The 21,561-nt window shown below is 42.0% G+C and overlaps 2 long non-coding RNA genes across 2 annotated transcripts in view; both read left to right on the forward strand.

Moving 5' to 3' along the window:
- Positions 1-19,552, forward strand: part of LOC133257478 (uncharacterized) — an 82,743-nt gene extending 63,191 nt beyond the window's left edge. Inside the window, exon 4 of the long non-coding RNA XR_009739571.1 lies at positions 19,216-19,552. This is a non-coding gene — a long non-coding RNA (uncharacterized LOC133257478). The remainder of the gene's footprint in view (positions 1-19,215) is intronic.
- A 1,020-nt stretch (positions 19,553-20,572) lies between these two features.
- LOC133257479 (uncharacterized) lies at positions 20,573-21,187 on the forward strand. The gene is made up of 2 exons (XR_009739572.1): positions 20,573-20,891; positions 21,013-21,187. It is a non-coding gene; the product is annotated as an uncharacterized LOC133257479 (long non-coding RNA).
- Positions 21,188-21,561: the final 374 nt, after the last annotated feature.

The raw sequence follows: 21,561 nt of genomic DNA on the forward strand, positions 1-21,561 counted from the left end.
GCAGGAGACACAAGACATGCGGGTTTGACCCCTGGGTCAGGAAGATCCTCTAGGGGAGGAAATGACAACCCCTCCATTATTCTTGCTTGAAAAATTCCTTGGACAGAGGAGCCAGGTAGGCTACCATCCAGGGGGTCACAAAGAGTTGGACACAACGGAGCGACTAAGCACACACAGTAGAGAAAGTGTATGACTCCCTACTTTTGAAGTGTCTCTTAGCTCAGCCTCCATCTCTATCAGCCATTCCACTCTCTGTTCATGTTTCTGAGTAGTGAGGGTTGTACTCTTTGGCTCACATTTCCCCTGAGAAAGGTGACACAGACAAGAGAGGATCTAGGCTCAAAGCTTTGAGCAAAGGCTGTTGTGAGGTCCATTCCCTAGAAGGCGATTTCTACATCCATTTGCACTGCTTCTGTCAACACAGAAAATTCATCTCAGAGGTTTAGCTAAGCAAAAAGCAGAGGATAAGCTGGGGATGAGCAGTTTATCTAAGATGGTTGGAAATGGCTCTCATAATGATGATAGCATCTTTCCCCTTCAGCAAGCTCAAGGCATTTCCTCTTCTCCCTTTCATGGCTTGTGGGAGAGCTCCTTGCTAACCTTGTTTAGCCGCATGCCTATTCAGTAGATTAGGGATGGAGGGTGAGGGGCATGTCTGCTCGGGAGCTGGAGAGGAACATACGCCTGGATTTGGTAAAAATATACATGTGAATTTGGTAAAAATATATAGAACTGGCTTGAGCCAAGAGGCTGCACTTCTTTTTCAATGCATTATATTTTTCTGGTTATGCAAGTAATTATGTAGCTTCTGTGGGAAATTCAAAACTACAAAAAATGACAATCATTCTTGATTCTGCTATTCAGAAATAATAACTGTCATTACTATTTTGATAATTTCTGTCCATTTAAAATTAAAGGATTTTTTTGCATCCTTTTAAATCATTTGCTGCTTTGCCCCCCAAACATTCCCCCACAGCATTAAAAACTCTTTAGGGAGGTGAGTTCCAATGACAGAGTCATATTCAGGACAAAGAAGGACCGGGGCGTGGTGGTGGTCGCTCTCCACGTACCTGGAGCTCTGGGGGCAGAGGGATGAAGTCTTCCTGCAAGTCGTTCGGATTTCTCAGGTGCCCTTGACAGCTTGAGACTGATGTCCCAGGAAGCAGAACAGAAGGCAGGGATTGCCTGGGATGCCATTCAGGTCGTTTAGTTGCTCAGTCATGTCTGATTTTGGGGATCCCCTGGGCCCACCAGGGCCCACCAGGCTCCTCTCCATTGAATTCTCCAGGCAAGAATACTGGAGTGGGTTGCCTTTCCCTTCTCCATGGGATCTTCCTGACCCAGAGATCAAACCCAGGTCTCCTGCATTGCAAGCAGATTCTTTACCATCTGAGCCACGTGGGAAGCCCCAGAAAAACAGCTTAGGGCTGCCTTTAGTGGAGATGAATAGTTTACTCTGGTGAATAGAAAAAGAACCAAATGAGGAACAGTAGCTCCTTTACCATCTGAGCTGCCAGGGAAGCCCTGAATTCTCCAAAGCAGGTAGAAAGTGCTCAAGGACAAGATTTACATGCCTTGGCCTTTGGGAGACTTCTACCTCCCTGTTTGATGAAATGGGAGCAGAGTTAGAAGTGAACGGGGAATTTCACAGTGATCGCACCTTGGAAAGAAGCAGGCGACTGGTGTAGAAGGATGGATGGGAAATGCTGCCCTCTGGTTTGGGAGGGCTCAGTAGGATAAAGCTGAAATCGCCTTACGGTTCAGACCCTCAGCTACTGAAACTTAATCCTCTGCTGCCTCCAAGACTATCCTACAAATAGGTGACTCATTGAAAAATTGTCCTGAAATAAGGTACAACCTTTGCAGATTGACTCCAAGCAGAAATGCAGAGTTAAAACATGAAAAGTAAAAGGTTCATAAAGAATGCTTACCAGAAAAAAATGATGTCACAGAGCTTAAAAGTATTATGAGCAACTATTTCTTCATGAAGGCAAAGATGTTAATGAAAGGGTGACCTTTCTGAGCGTAAAACTCCAAGGAGACCTATAGAAAAGTGAGAAAATCAAAGCCATTATGGAAATGAGACTCTTATTACGAGAAACAAAAAGCTGTATGTGGCTAAAAAGTCACTCAAGGATGTGAAAAGTAAGTCTGAGAAAATGAGCAAGATGAAATGGAAAAGAAACACATTACAAAAGTTTCTAGAAGAAAATTGGTAGTGAAAACAGGTCATATCATAGCCCCTGGAAAAACAAAGAAGGGAGAATATAAGACAAATATTTTAAGTGCGTTTTAAGATTTCCAAAAATTAAAAAAAAAAAAGAGGATGAAATGCAGAGATTGAGAGAATATAGTATGTCCCAGGAAAAACAAGTTCAGAATAAAACTATTCTAATATGATTTACTGAAGTGAATGAAGATAATTTTGTGGCATAGAGGAAAAATAAGGTTATTTCTAAGGAGAAAAAGGTAAGGTGACCCTGGGGCTTTCTCACAGCATTTAAATGTGAAAGTCAGCAGAATATGGTAAGTTCTTAGAGATGAAACTGTGGCTCAAGATGTTTATATGCATGTTGTTTTTGTTGCTGTTCAGTCGCTCAGTTGTGTCCAACTTTTTGTGACGCTATGGACTGCAGCACGCCAGGCTTCCCTGTCTTTCACAATCTCCTGGAGCCTGCTCAAACTCATGTCCATTGAGTCAATGATGCCACCCAACCATCTCATCCTCTGTCATCCCCTTCTCCTCCTGCCTTCAATCTTTCCCAGCATCAGGCTCTTTTCCAATGGTGGTCTTTTCTCAAAAGGTGGCCAAAGTATTGGAGCTTCAGCTTCAGCATCAGTCCTTCCAAAGATATTCAGGGTTGATTTCCTTTAGGACTGACTGGCTTGGTCTCCTTGTAGTCCAAGGGACTCTCGGCGGAAGTCTTCTCAGAATCACAGCTCAAAAGCATCAACTCTTCAGTGCTCAGCCTTCTTTATGGTTCAACTCTCACATCTGTAGATGACTACTGGAACAATCATAGCTTTGACGATACAGAACTCTGTGTACAAAGTGGTATCTCTGCTTTGTCATAGTGGTATATCTAGGTTTGTCATAGCTTTTCTTCCAAAGAATGTCTTTTAATTTCGTGGCTTCAGATACCATCTACAGTGATTTTACAGCCCAAGAAAATAAAATCTGCCACTGTTTCCTTTTTTTCTCCTCATCTATTTGCCATGATGTGATGGGACTGGATGCCATGATCTTAGTTTTTCGAATGTTCAGTTTTAAGCCAACTTTTTCACTCTCTTACCCTCATCAAGAAGCTCTTTAGTTACTCTTCACTTTCTGCCATTAAAGTGGTATCATCTGCATAAATGGGTTTCTCCGTAGCCTTCTGGCTTATATAGTCTGCTATATTTAGTATCTTTGCACCTTTTTATTTACTGTATCTTTTTTACCTTTTTTTTTTTGAGATATCTCTTATGGCTTATTTCCAGAAATTTTTGACTTTATATGTTATCCCTTTTCGTTTAGTTTGCTTGGGTTTGTTAAGATTTTAGGATCTGTAAATTTATAATTCCCAAGCAATTTGATTAAAAGAAGTCTTTATATTTCTACAAAAATATTTTTTGTTCTTTTTCTTTCCTCTCCTTCAATAGCTCCACTTACATTGTCCTTTATTGTGGATAGTTTCCATTGCTATTTTTAAAAATTCAGTTATCTTTTCTTATGGAGCTTCTGATCTGCTTTTAATACTGTGCTTTTATTTTTAATTTACAATTTTTATTTCTAAAAGCCTCATTTAGGTCCTTTTTTTTTGCATCTTAAATAATTTCCCTTTTCATCATGACCATGCTTTCCTCTACCTTTGTGAGCCCTTGGAATAAAATTATATTAGCTTTTTAACTTGTGAGTTTGTTAGTTCCTTTATATCTGTCATGTCTGGATCTGTCTATTTTTTTTTTTCTTCTGGTTATGGAAAAATTATGCTCTTTTACAAGCCCGGTAAATTTTTAATAGACACCATATATTGTGAATGTCATGTTGTTTGCTGTATTTTGGTGTTTGAATGTGTTCTTAATAGTGATCTGTTTTTGTTTTTGTGTGCCATTAAATTAGTTGGTGGACTTCCTTAGCAGTTCAGCTGGTAAAGAATCTGCCTGCAATGCAGGAGACCCTGGTTCCATTCCTGGGTCAGGAAGATTCCCTGGAGAAGGGATACGATACCCACTCCAGTATTCTTGGGCTTCCCTGGTAGCACAGACAGTAAAGAATCCACCTCAATGTAGGAGACCTGAGTTTAATCCCTGGGTTGGGAAGATCCCCTGGAGGACATGGCAACCCACTCCAGTATTCTTGCCTGGAGAATCCCCATGGACAGAGGAGTCTGGAGGGCTCCAGTCCATGGGGTCACAAAGAGTCAGACACAACTGAGTGACTAAGCACACACAGAAGTTACTTGGTATCAGGTGGTATCATTTTGAGATTTGCTGTTTCTCTTTTCTACTGGAACCATATATTATATTTTGTTGGGGTATTCAGTCACTCATACATGTCTGACTCTTGAGACCTCATGAACTGCAACACACAAGGCTCCTCTGTCCATGGGATTTTTTTTTCAGGCAAGAATACAGCAGTGGGTTGCCATTTCCTCCTTCAAAGGATCTTCCTGAATCAGGGATTGAACCCAAGTCTCCAGTGTCTCCTGCATTGCAGGTGGATTCTTAACCACCAAGCCACCTGAGAAGCTGCTGTATTTTATTTTGTAACTTCTTATAAGTTCATGTGTATTTCTTTGTGTATTCGGATGCATACTGCAACCAGTTCTATATTTTCTTTCTTTAATCTTTCATTTAATTTTATTTCAAATATTTACTAAATTGTATTTCCAGTTTATTTTTTAATTAACCTTTTTCATTTTGAAATAAATGTAGCTTGACTTGCAAAGGGATTTCATGTGTTCTCTACCCAGTTTCTCCCAAAGGCAACACTTTGCAAAATGACAAGACAGTGTCACAATCATAATATTAACATCAGTACAGCAGGATATAGATGGTTGCAGCACCACGCTGTGTGACCCTTCACAGGACACCCATTTCACTCCCAACCATGCCCCTTTTTTTACCCCATTCAATACTATCTGCCCTTCATTTGTATAGTTTCGTCATTTCAAAATGTTATGTAAATGGAATCATACAGTAAATACCTTCTTGGAATTTTCTCCTTTCACTTAGCATAATTTTCTAGAGATGCATCTAGGTTGAGACATCTATCAATAATTTGTTCTTTTTTACTGTTGAGTAGTATTTCCTGGTATGGATGTTTCACAGTTTATTTAAGCCATTGAAGAGCATCTGGGTTGTTTCCAGATTTGGGCTACTATGAATAAAACTGCTATGAACATTTATGTACAGGTTTCAAGTGAACTTTAGTTTTCGTATTTTTCTGGGATTAATGCCTGGGAATGCAAATGGTTATATGGTAGTTGCATGTTTAGTTTTTTGAGAAACTTCCAGACTTTTCCAGAGTGGCTATACCATTTTCCACTGCCACCAGTGACATACGAATAATTCAGTTTGTCCACATCTGTGCCACTATTGATGCTGTCATTTTTAAAAAGTTCTAATCATTCTGATGAATGCTTTTATTCTGTATTTCATGAGCAGATAATAACATTGAATAGCTTTGCATGTCTTTATTTGCCATCTGTATATCTTCTACAGTGAGATGTCTTTTTATGTCTCTTATACATCTTCTAATTAGACTATTTATTTCTTTACTGTTGAATTTTGAGAGTTGTTTATACATTCTAGAAAGCAGTCCTTTGGTGACTATGTGATTTTCAAATATTTTATCCCTCTCTGTAGCCTGTCTTTTCATTTTTTAACAGAGTCTTTTGCAGGGCAAAAGTTTTTAATTATGATCAAATCAAAATTATCAGTTTCTTCTTTTATGGATTTTATTTTTGGATACAAGTCTAAGAACTCTTTACCTATCTTGAGATTCTAAATATTTCCCCTATTTTTCCTTAAAATTTTAGTGTTTTACATTTAATTCCATTATCTGCTTTGAGTTATTTTTGAGGTTTCCCAGGTGGCGTTAGTGGTAAAGAATCCACCTACAAATGCAGGAGACAGGAGATGTGGGTTCAATCCCTGGGTTGGAAAGATCCCCTGGAGTAGGAAATGGCAACCACTCTAGTATTCTTGCCTGGAAAATCCCATGGACTGAGGAGCCCGGTGGGCTACCGTCCATGAGCGTCGCAAAGAGATGGACACGACTGAGCACAAACACAGCCTCCAAGATGTGAAGTTAAGTTCTCAGTTCTTTTTTCTTTTAATATATGTTTGTTAAATTTTTCGGTATCATTTACTGAGAATACTATCCCTCTTTCATTGACTTGCTTTTGCATCTTTCTCTAAAACCAGTTGTGTGGTTGTTTTTGGGTTCTGTATTATGTTCCTTTTGTCTAAGAGTCTCTCTCTCTCCACCAATACCACACAGTCCTGATTACTGTAGCTACAGAAAATCTTGAAGTTAAGTAGACTGACACCTCTAATTTCATTTGCTTAAAAGACTGTTTTTGGAGCAGTGTTAGACTCATAACAAAGTTTAGAGGAAGGTGCAGAAATTGCCCATATAGTCACTGTCCCCACACATGTATAGCCACCCCCCCTCCGTTATCAACAACACTCACCAGACTAGTACATTTTTTTTTATTACATACTGGACTTTATTACAACAAATTAATTAACTTCTGATAGAAGTTTCATTAGAAAAAATGTGGATGTACTGAAATTCTTATTTGACACTGCTTTTTGGCTAATCATTCTAGTTTTACTGATTCTATACTCAGTCATTAAAGGCAGAAAGATTAATATTTCATAACAAAGGACTTTCTCAAGTGGTACAACATTTGAAGTACGTAAAAGGAATATTCTCAAAATGTGGACATGACCACAATAAGAGTGTATGATCAGAGAACTTACTGCTGTTTATGGTGTATTTATAGTAGCTACAGACAACTGTTAATTCATGCACATTAAATCTTTACTACCTACTAAAGGTTTCTACCTTATACACATTAAATTATTCATGTCCTAGGGTTTGGCATCTGGCCCAAAGTTAAACCGTGATGGAAGATGGCTGTAAAATTGGCTTTTCAGGGCACCAGAGAAAACCTGTCAGCAGACTAGTACATTTTTTACCAAGGATGAACCTACACTGATATATCATGATCACCCGAAGTCCCTAGTTTACCTGAGCATTCATTTTTGATGTTGTGCATGCTATGGTTAGACAAATGCATAATGAAACCTATACATCACTTTGGTATCGTACAGAGTATTTTCATTCCCTAAAAATATCCTGAGCTGTGCTTATTCTGTTCCCCACACCCTTACCAACAGCTACCAATATTCTTATCTACACAGTTTTGCCTTTTCCAGAATATCATATATGGTTGACCCTTGAACAATGTGGATTTGAACTGCATAGATCCATATACAGGCTGACTTTTTCAATAAATACTACAATACATGGCTCAGATGGTAAAGAATCTACCTACAATGCAAAAGTTTGAGCTTGATTCCTGGTTTGGAAAGATCCCCTGGAGAAGGGAATGGCAACTCACTCCAGTATCCTTGTCTGGAGAATCCCAGGGACAGAGGATCCTGGTGGGCATGGGTCCATGGGATCGCAAAGAGTCGGACACAAGTGAGCAACTAACGCTTTCACTTTCACGGCAATACTACAGGCTCCAGAGTTGGTTGAATCTGCAGATACAGAGACTCGGATACAAAGGGCCGACTATAAGGCTATCTGCGGATTGCCAGCAGGATCAGTATTCCTATCACCCACATTGTTCAAGGGTCAATTGCATCATAGTTGGAATCATATCATATATACCTTGTCAGATAGGACTTTTCCACTTGGTAATATGCATTAAGTTTCCTCTATATCTTTTCATGGCTTGATAGCTCATTTCACTTTAGTGATTAATAACATTCCACTGGCATGTGCCAGAGTTGGTTTATCTTCTCACCGAGTCATTCTGGTTGGTTCAGTTCAGTTCAATTCAGTCTCTCAGTCATGTCCAACTCTTTTCAACCCCATGGACTGCAGCATGTCAGGCCTTCCTGTCCTTCACCAACTCCTGGAGTTTACTCAAACTCACATCCATTGAGTCGGTGATGCCATCCAACCATCTTATCCTCTGTTGTCCCCTTCTCCACCTGCCTTCAATCTTTCCTAGCATCAGGGTCTTTTCAAATGAGTCAGTTCTTCACATCAGGTGGCCAAAGTATTGGGCTTCAGCTTTAGCATCAGTCCTTCCGATGAATATTCAGGACTGATTTCCTTTAGGATGGACTGATTGGATCTCCTTGCAGTCCAAGAGACACTCAAGAGTCTTCACCAACACCACAGTTCAAAAGCATCAATTCTTCAGCGCTCAGCTTTCTTTATAGTCCAACTCTCACATCCATACATGACTACTGGAAAGTTTTGGCAATCAAGAATAGAGCTTCTATAATCATCTGCATGCAGGTTTTTTGGTGGATATAAGTTTTCAGCTCCTTTGAGTAAATATTAAGGAGCACAATGGCTGGATCATATGGTAAGACAACATCTAATTTTGTGCAGCCCATTTGGAGGACAGTTTGCTTCACATTCTTACCAGCATGCTGTGTTGTCAGAGCTCTGGATTTTGGCCATGCTAACAGGTATGTGGGGATAGCTCATTGCTGTATGATTTATATTCTTCATGTCATATGATGTGGAGCATCTTTTCATAGATTTATATACCATCTGTATATCTTCTTTGGTGAAGTATCTGTTAGGTCTTTGGTCAATTTTTTAATGATGCCATGAATTTTGAATGCTATTATATGGTCATGTAGCCATTCTGCCCTGTTACTCACCCTTCTTTCCTCAACCTCGTCATCCCTCCTTCCTTCAATCCTGTTTATGAAATTCCTAGTCACTTCTCACGCACAGCACACTGGCTCCATTCCCTCATGGCAGCCTGTTCAGACCTTGTCTAAAGAACAATCTCCTCTTTCTCTCCAAACTTTGTTTTGTTTTCAGAGTTATCCATTGAAACACTGCAGGGGGTACGTCTCACGGAGAATATGCTGTGAACAAGTCCTGGATCTGTCTGCCTGGAACTTAGGCCTGGGTATGGTACAGACTTCAGCTCTTTGACTGTTAACATATGCCTTCAACACACTCTTTCTCATTTGCCATTTGTCTTACAATGTTTGTTGTTTTATCCTGCTGTATAAACATATTTATTTGCAGAAAACCTGTATTTGAAGTTGAATATACAGCTTTCCCTTTAGGTGTATTTATTTTTCAGGCTTATGTAGAATATCCTTCTCTGCCTAAAGGTTATAAGATATTACTCACATTTGTGGTGTGTGCATTTCTTTCGCAGTAAGAAATTCCTTTCGTTTCCTTTACATCTGAGTGAGTTCCGTTCCAGGAGCATGTTCGTAAGTCCAATTTGTTCTTAAGTCCAACAAAGTCAGCCCAGGTGTTCAACTAACACAATCAGTATATAGAACTGTACTATAATAGGTTTATAATACTTTTCACACAAATAATGCATAACAACAAACACAAAAAATAAAGAAAACAGTTTTTAATCTTTGATACAGTACCTTGCAAAGAGCAGTAGTAAGTACAGTGCAACAGCTGGCACACAGGGGCTGGCATCAAGCGAATAGGCAAGAAGAGTTACTGACTCTTCTCGACTGGAGGCGTTACTGACTGGAGGAGAGAGAGGAGGGGGAGATGGTAGAGCTGAAGGGCTGTCAGCAACAGGAGATGGAGGACGAGCTGCAGTTTCACTCACGCCTGACGCTGAGGGGACTCACGACCACATCTCTGAAAGTTTGAAACCTGAAGGTTTGGCTGTAAAGGACTCACTGTATTGCTTTATTTCTGTTTTTTTTTTTTTTTTTAATATTTGATTCTGTTGGGAACATTTTGACATAAGAAAGGAGCTGAAGACCCTGCATTCTTCTCCCACTTGCCAAAGAACTTGTCTGACATCATTTACATGTTAAAAAATTATTCTCTGCTGAATTGAAATGGCATCTTTTTTCCACATACTCAGTCTCTATTTATGCTTGAGTCTTTATCTGGATTCAAGCATACACACTACTATATATAATATAGTGAAGAAGGACGTACTGAATAGCACAGGGAACTCTACTCAATTCTCTGTAGTGATGTACATTTGCAAAGAATCTAAGTAAGAGTGGATATATGCATCTGGATAACTGATTCACTTTGCAATACAAAAGAAACTGACACAACATTGTGCACAACTATACTTCAGTAGTTTTTTTTAAGATAAAAGAAAATTTCTAAACAAAGAAGATTAAATCCTTATCTGGGTCTCTACTCTTCCCTGGCCTTGGTCTTTTAGATGTTGCCAGTTGTGTCCTTCATAACATCATTGTTAAAAAATGAGATTATCTCTACTCCCCACTCCCAACCATGGCTTTATCTTGGTTATTCTAAAGATATTATATTGGGGTTCAAGGTCCTAGACTGTCAGAGTTAGTGGGATCAAAGTCATCTGAGGCCAGCACCAGCAAGGCATGGATGGGGAAACCAAAGACATAAAAGTAGAGCAATGTGACTGTTGACGGATGGGGAGTCATCACCGGGCCCAGGGTTTAAGTCATGTTTATACACTCTGCCTCTACGCTTCACCTTTGCTCCTACCGCGCCGCGCGTCCTTGTAATCTACCTCTGCTCATTGTGCTAGTCCCCTTCTCCCTGCCTCAGTGCATGCTACTCAGACCTTCTCATGTGATCTTGGAAAAGCAGAAGCTGGGCAGGAGAGAAGCGAGGATGCTGTGTTGTCTGTGTGGAAAATGCTACCGTGTTACACCCTGTGGGGTTTTCCTGAGCTATCTGTGGAGTAAGCAGACCCTGAAGTCAGGGCCACCTGGCTCTGGAAGCTCTCTGATCACGTGGGACTTGAGGTGGACATGGCTGTCCTACCACCCCTGGTGCGGGATGTCAGGGATGCCAGCTGGCCCGGAGCCTGTTGGCAGAGGCAGCGGGGGCAGCCCTAGGCCAGGTGCCCAGTGATGTGCATGATGGAATTGCAGCAGAAGCCCAACAGACCAATAGCGGGGAGACTTCTGAAAGACAAGCACCCTGGCTGCTCTGTGAGTTGAATAGAACCAGAGCACGAGTGTGAGGCTGGGAGAGTATGTGTGTTCTGGGGGTGTGAGGCTGAGATCAGTGATGTGAACCGGGTGGCAAGAAGCGGGTGTCTGTGAATGCTGGGAGGACGGTGTTTGGAGAAGAAAATATGGGATGGAAAATGTGGACCTTCTCCTGGCTGTAGCGGGAGTGATGACTGCTTCTTCTGGGGACATGCTGGATCCAGACACAGCATTTGAGGGATTTCTGAAACCACCCCCTTCTGAGGCTCTCATGTGGTACCTGACCCCTGGGCCTTGGCTGGGAGGGACTGTGGGACCTGGTGACCCCAGGGCAGTTTCCTGGGCAGGCCTCAGCAGCTTTATCATCAAGGCTGCTTGGTGCCAGAGAGGAAGATGAGGATAACTAATGGCTGTGGCCCATGGGATTTGTTTCAAATCTCATAGAGGGCATTCTCAGGCCTTCCAGAAATAACAGAGAACATTTTTCGAAGGGGGTATAATTCCTGATTCACAGAGGAGGAGCAACACAAATTTTGCAGCCCGAAAGTCCCCCTGTTTTTTTTCTTTTTGACCTCATTTTTCATACCAAGTCGAGGTGGCCCAGGAACCCTGGGGTCACCTGTGTTTTTCCACGTTGCCTTGGACACCCAGTATGTTGGTGGAGCTCTGACTGTTCCAAGATTAGCATTATTCAAAATGTGCTACCTTTGCCCCCAAGAATGAGGCCTGCATTTTTTCAAGGCTGAGACTTGTCAGAAGAGGAAGCAGAAGCGAGTTGTGGGAAAGCGTGATAATAACGTGGGCAAGAGGAGAGTATCCTTCTCCACAGGCCTCGGAAGCAAGATTCCTGGGGAAGTCAGGCTCAGCTGGTAACAAAAACAAGGAGCAGGTACTTAGAATGCTCATAATTCTAAAATGAATTCTAAAATGCAAAATCTCGGCAGTTCTGTTTTAAGAGTACATCACTATGTAAATATTAACAGATGGGGATACTGACTCAGAATAGTTACTCCTCATAGTAAGTGGCTCCCCTGGAGGAACCTCAGCATCTTCCCTGGGGACGGAGGAAGCAGAAGCTTGTGCCTCTCCAGGCGGTTAGAGGGATGAGACACCCGGCTGCTCTCAGCAAGTTGTCAGTTTTCTTCATGGATCTCCACCATGTACATCATCAATCAGGGAGGCAGGCAGGAAGTCACCCATTAGGGTGGGTCCTCGTGCAGTGTTTTGGGGAAACACTAGCTGTTTGTCTACCCTGGGGTTGGGGAGGCCCCGCAGGAACAGGTCGTTATGGACTGAATGGCTGTTTTCCCCAAAATTCGTGTGTTGGAGCCCTGACCCCTAATGTGAGGGTATTATCTTGCCATTGTTGTGTAGCTGCTCAGTCGTGTCCGACTCTTTGTGACCCTATGAACTGTAGCCCGCCAGGCTCCTCTGTGCATGGGATTCTCCAGGCAAGAACACTGGAGGGGGTTGCCATGCCCTCCTCCAGGGGACCTTCCTGACCCAGGGATCGAACACAGGCCTCCTGTGTTTCCTGCTTTGGCAGGCAGGTTCTTTACCACTGAGTCACCTGGGAAGAGCAATGTGAGGGTATTAGGAGATGAGTATGTTTAGATGAGGCCATGGGATTGAGCACTGTGTTGGGATTAGAACCTGTAGGAGGACAGGGGAAGCACCAGAACTTCTCCACCAGGCAAGGAAACAGCAAGAAGGCAACCATCTGGTGCCAAGAAGAGGGCCCTCGGCAGACCCAGGATCTGCCAGCACCTGGGTCCTGGACTCCTCAGTCTGCAGAACTGCTAGGAAGACATCTGCTGTAAGTCCCCCAGGTTGGGCCATTTCACTCTGCCAGCCCGAGTAGACCAAGGTGGAATAGGCAGTTCCATGTCAGAGACAGCTGGGCCCCAGGCTCACCTCCACCATCCCTGTAACTGGATGATCTTGCATGGCTCTGAACTCAGTACTTCTAAAACAGAGATAATGTCTTCCTTGTAGGACTGTTGTTCTGTCTAGAACACACACACACCACCCTTGACTCCTGCTTCCCCCTCCATGTATATATAATGCATCCAGCCCTATACACTTGGTACAACATATTGGTACCTCAATATATTATTTTTATTGTCTGCGTGCATGCATGCTAAGTTGCTTCAGTAATGTCTGACTCTTTGAGACCCCAAGGACTGTAACCTGCCTGGCTCCTGAGTCCATGGGATGCTCCAGGCAAGAATACTGGAGTGGGTTGCCATGACTTCCTCCAGGGGATCTTCCCCACCTAGGGATCAACCCTGGGTCTCTAGGCAGATTCTTTACTGTGGAGCCCCAGGGAAACCCAGTTCTTATTGTCTACTGGTTTATACAAATAGAAGCTCTTTTAGAGCTGCCATCTATGTGGCAAAGGTGATGTGCTAAAGGAGACATTTAGAAACTGGACTTCAGAGTAGAGGAACCAACTGGATGTGGAGGTCCTAAATCTGGAGGGACTCAGATTTGACTTATTTTTAGTATACTCTAATGTGGAAACTAAAAAGGTAGCATGCATTCTACTCTAGAGGTAAGCACCCAATAATAAGCCCCTATGAACAGTGAAGAAAAATTGCTGCACACAGCTTTTCCATTTTTGATGAATAGGCTCTGATGCCACAGTAATGGTATTTAGTAAATTATAATGCTTCCATTAAATTATAGTCCCGTGGCAAGTAGTTGTGAATTCAATTACTCTGCTTGGCTTCTAGCTATCCTACATATTTCATCAAAAGTTGATTTGCTACTGATGGCAATAGCTCCACATTTCTATGAGGAAAAGAATGCACTTGGCAAAATTTGGGTTGAAAGTCAACCAGCGAATGAGAGGCTTATTGGAGTCCTCCATTAGCTGGGAACTTTGGTGGTCACCCTCCGTTTACACGGGGCTGCCCTGAGACCCTGTCCTAGGGAGGCAGTCTTTTGTGCTGTTCCTTCTATCCAAGCCTACAGTCCAGCAGCTCCAAGAGAGGGCAAAAGGTGGTTCTCCTCAATTTTCAGGTGAAACCAAAGGCGGATCCCATCTGGAAAAGGAAGGCTCCAGTGCATAAGTCTGCCAAGAAACTTCAAGTTCAAGTTAGCCCTCCTAGGACATGAACTCCAGTTAGTGACAGGAGACCTGAGAGTCAAATTTCAGGGGTTCAAGTTTCTTTAGTGGATAGCATCTGAAGTAACTAGCCCTCTTGAGCAGTGCTAAAACTTCACTAGACTGAGAAGTCTTCAAAGCAAGGTCAAAGGCAGGAAGACATTGGCATGACCCAAAGAATGGGGCAAACAGCATTACTTACCTCAAGTGTTGATGTGAAGAGTAAATGAATGCTGCATGTAATACACTTGAAACAGTGCCTGGCCTTTAAGAATGTTACATGTAAGTGTTATTATTGTTATTAAGCATATTATATATTTTTATCACACCTTGAGGAACTCTGTGGTCCACAGAGAATATTGGGAATCATAGCCAAAGAAGGATTCTTGAGAGTGAACCTGTCGTTGACGTTGTTCAATCCCTCAGTCGTGTCCAACTCTTTACCACCCCATGGACTACAGCACACCAGGCTTCCCCGTCCATTACCATCTCCCAGAGTCTGCTCAAACTCATGACCATTGAGTCAGTGATGCCATCTAACCATCTCATCCTCTGTCACCCTCTTCTCCACCTGCCTTCAATCTTTCCCAGCATCAGGGTATTTTCCAATGAGTGGGCTCTTGGCATCAGATGGCCAAAGTATTGGAGCTTCAGCTTCAGCATCAGTCCTTTCAGTGAATATTCAGGGAGTCATAGTTGTCTCCATTTTGTGGTGTAAGATGACCTTGGTTCCATGTATAACTAGTAAAGGAAAACACTTTCCAAGTTCATCACCTGATTGCGATGCAGGGCTGTGATTTGCATCCTATCATACTATGGTACCTCCTCCTAGACACCCGTTGCCACACAACCAAGATATCATAGAACTTAACTGATTAACAAGCTCTCTGTCTCTAGGACTTGATTTATTAACTTATTAACCAGGGTTCATACTATAATACTGTAAAGCCTGATTTGGGCCACATTAGGAGTATTTGAGCAGCTGTGTAGCTGAGAGCTTGGTTTCCCTGATGGCTCAGTGGGTATAGAATCCTCCTGCAATACAGGAGACACAGGAGACTCGGGTTCAATCCAGTATTCTTGCCTGGAGAATCCATGGACGGGGGAGCCTGTTGAGCTACCATCCCTTGGGTCAACAGAGTCAGACAAGACTGAGTGACTAAGCGCAAACACACACACACACACACACACATACACACATGCACACACAGCTGAGAGCACGCTAAGGCAGAGGACCTGTGTATCAAGAGAAAAAAGGAAATTCCACAATCTATAGACACTGAGTGGTGATGTTGATTCCTGCAAGATTCTAGAATGTCCATGGATTAAGCATGAAAAGCTTTCAGTGATGTCTGGTTCTCCCAAGAGCTGGTTAGAGGATTGAACTCTGCTTCCCAGAAGCTGAGGGTGGGTTTGCAGAAAGAGGTGACACAGATCAGTTCGTATTACTAGGGCATGGCTCTGAGCCTGCTCCTCTCTGCTCCCCATGGCAGGAGTACATGTTGGCATGAGACTGCCTAGAGAGCAAAATATTCTGGTGTTCTCAGCTAACTCCAGGAGGACAGCTACCTTGGAGAGGAACTAAACTTGTCTTTGTCATCCACTGTTATTTTGGTCTTGTTCTTTTTCTTCTGTATCTGTTTCTTTTTTAAATTGAAACACAATGATCTGTTTTTCTTTTTTACTAACATATAGAAGCATAGTCTACCTTGATTGATATTATATGGTTTGTAAAGGAATAGGTCTAACTAGAGAGGTCAAGAGGAACTATACACACTTCCATTATGTGATGAATATATTGTAGGTTGTTTCTTTTTATTATGTTGTTAGACTAGCAAACTGGGGCAATGCTGTTCATTTCATTACTTAGTTTTCATTACACTTTTCCAAAAAAATATTTATTAAAGTCTCTTGAGCAAGAAGGAAAAGTATGAGCTCAGTGCTACAAGAGTCAGGTTGAATTTTTAATACCTTAATTAATGTATTAAAATGAATCTGAGCAAAACCCCTGGTGAACTATCATGGGGTTGGTTCATTCTTTGAACTGTGGGTATGCACTCGGTCACATAGTAGTGTCCAACTCTTCAGGACCCCATGGGCTGTAGCCCACCAGGCTCCTCTGTCCATGGAATTTTCCAGGCAAGAATACTGGAGCAGGTTTCCATTTCCTTCTTCAAGGGATCTTTCCCACCCAGGGATAGAACCTGCATCTCTTATGACTCCCAGGTTGGCAGGCAAGTTCCTTACCAACTGGACCACTGGGGAGATCCTTCATCCTCGCTCTGTGAAAGTGAAAGTGAAGTGTCCAACTCTTTGCGACCCGTGGACTGCAGCCCACCAAGCTCCTCCGTCCATGGGATTCTTCAGGCAAGAATACTGGAGTGGGTTGCCATTTCCTTCTCCAGGGGATCTCCCCGACCCAGGGATCGAAGCCAGGTCTCCCACATTGCAGGCAGACGCTTTAACCTCTGCGCCACCAGGGAAGCCCCTTAAATACAAGAATACAGTCTCTCAGAAAACCTCCTATAGAGACACAGAACTTCTTTGCTCTGTACCTTTCATAAAAAAAGGAATGGTTGGAACCAGGATTTATGGTATTCTTGCTAAACGTCCCAAATCAACTAGACTAAATTCAGATTAAATTATGTTCAGTTATATGTTGTGTGATATTAAATTAATAGTATAATATAAAATTTCTATGATCACTTAATGCAATGTTATTTATTTTCTCCAAAGGTTGGTAAACACCTATCCAAGACTAAGAGAGATATCCAAGACTAGGCGAATCCCGCCAGGCTCCTTGTCCATAGTATTCTCCAGATAAGAATACTGGAGTGAGTTGCCATTTCCTTCTCCAGGGAATCTTCCCAACCAAGGGATGGGACATGAGTCTCTTTCTTTGCAGGCAGATGTTTTACCATCTGAGCCACCAGGGAAGCCCAGCAGGAGAATAGTTAAATACATTGTAACATGTGTCCTTGAAGTACATTGAATGTCACTGGGTTTGTTAAAGATATAATGTTAAATTAAAAGATGAAGTAGTTACAAAATTATATACAGCAGTGAGCCCAGTGTGGTTTTAAAAGGAAAGTACCATGGTAGGGAGGCTCAAGAGGAAGGGGATATATGTATCAGATCAGATCAGATTAGTCGCTCAGTCATGTCCAACTCTTTGCAACCCCATGAATCGCAGCACGCCAGGCCTCCCTGTCCAACACCAACTCCTGGAGTTCACTGAGACTCACTTCCATCGAGTCAGTGATGCCATCCAGCCATCTCATCCTCTGTCGTCCCCTTCTCCTCCTGCCCCCAATCCCTCCCAGCATCAGAGTCTTTTCCAATGAGTCAGCTCTTCACATGAGGTGGCCAAAGTACTGGAGTTTCAGCTTTAGCATCAGTCCTTCCAAAGAAATCCCAGGGCTGATCTCCTTCAGAATGGACTGGTTGGATCTCCTTGCAGTCCAAAAGACTCTCAAGAGTCTTCTCCAACACCACAGTTTAAAAGCATCAATTTTTTGGCGCTCAGCCTTCTTCACAGTCCAACTCTCACATCCATACATGACCACTGGAAAAACCATAGCCTTGACTTGACGGACCTTTGTTGGCAAAGTAATATCTCTGCTTTTGAACATGCTATCTAGGTTGGTCATAACTTTCCTTCCAAGGAGTAAGAGTCTTTTAATTTCATGGCTGATTCACTTTGTTGTACAGTAGAAACTAACACAACATTATGTGTGTGTGCTCAGTCACTCAGTCATGTCTGTCTCTTCACAACCCCATGGACTGTAGCCTGCTAGGCTCCTCTGCCCTTGGAATTTTCCAGGCAAGAATACTGGAGTAGATTGCCATTTTCCTTCTCCAGGGGTCTTCCCGACCCAGGGAACGAAATTGGCATCTCTTGTGTCTCCTGAATTGGCAGGTAGATTCTTTACCACTAGTACCACTTGGGAAGCCCAACACAACATTATACACCAAAAAAAAAAAAAAAAGAAGAAGAAAAAAGGACCAAAGTACCCAAAGATGATTTTTCTTCTTTCTTTCTCTTTTTGCATTTCCAATAATTTTTTACATAGATAGGTATTATTTTTATAATGAAAGTAACATACTTTTAAAAAGAGGGAAAACTTTATATATAATGATATCAATACTCTATGGCTATATGGTTTTCAGTGGTCCATTTGAAGTTTCTTTATGGCCCATGGTTTGAAATAAAAGACATTTACTTAAAAAAATTAGAAAAAGACTTCCCAACAGACATATAAAGAACTTTGTCAAAAAACGTATGAGGAAAAAAATCCCCTGGATTTTTCTCAAATACTATCTGCTCTCATTTATTTACACATTTGTTCTTCTATTTGCTTGTTCATTCAACACGTCAGTATTGAGAACCCAGGTTGCTCAAGGTCATGGGTGCACTAAGTTGACTATTTGCCAGCTCTTTAAGTACAGATCAGGGGCTTTCCCAATAGCTCAGTTGGTAAAGACTCAGCCCGCAACGCAGGAGACCCTGGTTCGATTCCTGGGTCGGGAAGATCTCCTGGAGAAGGAATAGGTTATCCCTCCAGTATTCTTGGGCTTCCCTTGTGGCTCAGCTGGTAAAGAATCCACCCGTAATGTGGGAGACCTGGGTTTGATCCCTGGGTTGGGAAGATCCCCTGGAGAAGGGAACGGCTACCTACTCCAGTGTTATGGCCTAGAGAATTCTATGGATTGTATAATCCATGGGGTCGCAAAGAGTCGGACACGACTGAGTGACTTTCACTTTCACTTCACTTTTCACTAAGTACAGGTCTTGTTCTCCACCGTACTTGAGCGTTCAGAACCACTGAATTCCACTGTTGAGCTGTATGTTACAACATTACTGCTGGTGTGTTGTGAAAATTGCAGCGTGTGCTCATTGTTCCTTCTTCCTGTCTCAATTTCCTTCCTTCCAGTTGATGGTGAATTACAACAGATGCAGCCAGAGGAGGCCAGAGTGGCAACCCAAGCCATCACAACTGGGGACCAAGGGGACAGTGGGTCAGATTCTGCAGGCTGGGCTATACTGTAGGCTGCACTTTGTGTCTGGGACACTTTCCCAAGAACAAAAAGCAAAACGAAAGAACACACACAGGTCACAGATTTGAGGCTGTTATCCGGAAACCAGGGAAAACAAGCAAGAGGAGCTGGGGTTAAGCCAAGATGTGTACATTTGATGCAACTAGTTAATTTGTTCAGATCCTTAGGGAACATCTACCTTCCAAAGTAAAGAAATGTTGTTGCTGTTCAGTCCTTGTCAAGACCAACTCTATGACCGCATGGATTGCAGCATGCCAGGCTCTTCTGTCCTTCACAGTCTCCTGGAGTTTGCTCAAACTCATGTCTATTCAGTCAGTGATGCTATCTAACCATTTCATCGTCGGTCATCCCCTTCTCCTTTTGCCTTCAATCTTTGCCAGCTGCAGGGTCTTTTCCAATGGGTTGGTTCTTTGTGTCAGGTGGCCAAAGTATTGGAGCTTCAGCATCAGTCCTTCCAATGAATGGTCAGGGTTGATTTCCTTTAGGGTTGACTGGTTTGATCTCTTTACTGTCCAAGGGACTCTCAAGAGTCTTCTCCAGCATCAATTTGATTAAAAAAAAATCAAGAGCAAAAATGATGTATTATAGCAAACAGGCCCTTAGACGTGGGTGCCCACTTCTGTATATTTACACCTTCACTTTCCCAGGTGCAGAGCTCCTGAGAGGCGCCTGTCAGTATTGGTTTTATGTTGAATTCGCTGAGACTTCACTTTTCAACATCAATTAATTTATAGTAGGTGCTTTTAATGTACTAAAATATAGTAGAATGTGGAGAAGGAAAATTTTATTTTAATGGCCATGGAAGCTTCCATTGTCTCTGCCTCCAGGCGCTATATTTTGTAGTGTAATTTTAAAAGTCATAAGTCATGGGGAAGAAAGCATTTCAAGCCTCTTGGGAAATAGCTCTCCCTTCTGTTCCCTGTGGATTGCTATTTGGAAAAAAAAAATATCCTGAGAATTAGAGGACCGGGCAATTTTGCTTTGTTTCTTTATTGAAAATGAGATATCAGAGATAAATATATTTTATTTGAAATGAGATCTTTTTGTTGTTGAAAAAATAAGATATCCTTATAAAAATTCAGAAACTATAAGAACATATTTTTATACATATAAATTTACTTTTAAACATATTTAAAAGTAAAAGTAACCCTGGTTTTCCTAGTAGACATAGTCACTGTTTATATGTATAGTTAGACAGTTAGAAATATACACATATAATTTCACATAAAAATTATACAGTTCTTTATATATAAAATAATTTCAAGTGTGTATATTTATAGAATATTTTGCATTTTCCTATTGCTTTATATATTCATTTTTTTCTTTACATTTAAAATATAAATTGACACACCTCCTTTTATAAACCTCATTTTATTGGCTGCATAATATTCCATTGTATATTCACAATGATGATTTTTATTTTAAGGTAAAAATTCTCTTTGGGTATAAAATTATAGACTGGTACTCTTCCTACCTGCAGAAGTATCGTGCAACTCTAAGAAGATAATTCTTAGATCAATTGCTAAAAAAAATTCACAGACTCTGGCCAGCAGTAAGTACAAGTTCACCTACTCTCGTCTAAAACTGGAAAGAGTTAACATATGTGCTGTCACCATGAGCACAAGTGTGGGCAGGAAAGCCGTTCTCCTTAACCATTTTTAAATCACACCCAGGATGCATCTGGAAATGATGTCAGGCCAAGACAGAAGTATCCCTAAATTCTAATGAAGTCAGCAACAGGATCACGCGTGAGGCACCTCGGGACACCGACCTCTAAAAGCAGACCCCCGTCTCTCTGTGTCTGATCCACGACAAAGTGCTTTTGCTAATTAAATGCATAGAATCTCTTCTCGCTTTGTAAGACAGATTTCATTCGTATACGTTATATAAAACCCCGTAACTTAAAAGGAGAAATTATAGGACTATTTCTGGCTGGGATTTTTTAATTCTGATTTTACTGAATGACTAAGCAGTCTTGAATTCATAAATATATCTCACTTACTCAATTGTGTCCACAATAGATGGGGCTGCCATCTTCCCGTTCGTTGGCTTAGCCTATTGCCTGCGCTTCCAGAATTAGAAGGGCCACTGTCTAGACCTCCTGACGTGTGAGCAGCCCAGGCTGTGGTCCTCTCGGGCTGCAGAACCGCTTCATCCCCACTCTGGAGCCGCCTTTAATCTTGGTGCTGTTTGCAGACAGACTTTAAAAAGCTGCCCCGAGA

This window comes from Bos javanicus, chromosome 11 (genome assembly GCF_032452875.1).
Source record: "Bos javanicus breed banteng chromosome 11, ARS-OSU_banteng_1.0, whole genome shotgun sequence".
NCBI classification, from domain to species: domain Eukaryota; kingdom Metazoa; phylum Chordata; class Mammalia; order Artiodactyla; family Bovidae; genus Bos; species Bos javanicus.